Here is a 1,426-nt window from a genome sequence, read left to right as displayed (position 1 = left end):
AAGACGCTATACAAACCGAAAAAAAATGTAATTAACTTAGTGATACTAACTAACTAAAAGAAATAATAATAATTTTTGAGATGCGTGGGAGACGCTAAGACGCGAGGATCCCCCGTAAGCGACGACGACGCGAGAGCCACGACACGAAAAGTTATTGGGGAAGATCGACATAACAAATGAGTTAGGACTAGTTTTTCCCCACATAAAAGAATAGTAATAATGATCAAGTAGAAATATTCATAGTAAAATCAACTCATGAGGTAGCTGAAGGCTGCAGAGTGCCGCGTCACAAGCAGACTAGTACATTCTCAAACAGCCCCAAAATGGGCGCCGGAGTGGATTCACTACTGGAAGTACGCGTGCACTCACAACGAAATTAGCCGCTCACCGTGATTTCGCGAGAATACCAGGCAGACTCGTCTGGACCCTCAGCACGGCGACATCGGAAAAGAAAACCAGAACAATCGGGCACAACACCACAAAGTACTTTACTTTTTTGTTCGGTCAAATAAGCTCGGAGAGCGAAAGAAACTNCCGCTCACCGTGGTTTCGCGAGAATACCAGGCAGACTCGTCTGGACCCTCAGCACGGCGACATCGGAAAAGAAAACCAGAACAATCGGGCACAACACCACAAAGTACTTTACTTTTTTGTTCGGTCAAATAAGCTCGGAGAGCGAAAGAAACTTAAATTGCGCAGAGCGACTTTAGTTGAACGAATCCCAGCGAAGAGTGTTCGTCGGGGCCATACATCTCCCCGACGAACCCCTCAATTTCTCCTACCTCCACCCGATCACGTGATGAAGTGCGAAGAATCCAGGTGATTCGACAATTTTGACTTTCCCATTTTTAAAATGGTTCCAATTCCCAATTCCTTAGTCCCAGAAACTGAGACTTGCGCCTCGCGGTCGGTGGATGTGATCCGCGTTGAGCGGCGCAGAAGCCAACATAATCCGATGCTCCCTCAATGTTGTAGCATCGGTTTTTTACTGGACGGCCTTGTGCCGCCGATCCATCGGTGAAGTGGTGGGGGTTCGCACATAGAGGCCTGAGATGCCTGCTGGCGTGCGACGATCGCCTTTCGCGTCCTACATGGTGTGAGTCTCCTAGACTCGGTGTGTGCGTGCTCGTCGGTGTGCTGCTCCTCAGCTATAGCGCCGTCTTGTAGCCCTTCCCGATGATTCGCTCCAGTCCCCTCGCCACGAAGCTCACGTAACCCACGGTGAGCGCGATCGACACAGTTTGAGAGAATGACGGAAAGAAGGTAAATAAAATGAATAAAATAAAATAAAATGACAATTGTGGCCCTGGTTGATCCGACTCCTCGCTGGGGTAAGATACTAATTTTCCCCCCATGATCCGCGGTTAGTTCCGGCGAGGAACAGTACATGATTTTTATCATGTTACAACATAAATACCCTGGAGTT

This window comes from Diachasma alloeum, unplaced genomic scaffold (genome assembly GCF_001412515.2).
Source record: "Diachasma alloeum isolate Michigan unplaced genomic scaffold, Dall2.0 Dall_scaffold_00621, whole genome shotgun sequence".
In the NCBI taxonomy this organism is placed as follows: domain Eukaryota; kingdom Metazoa; phylum Arthropoda; class Insecta; order Hymenoptera; family Braconidae; genus Diachasma; species Diachasma alloeum.
The sequence above is the reverse complement of the archived record's forward strand: the minus strand, read 5'-3'. Positions refer to the sequence as shown.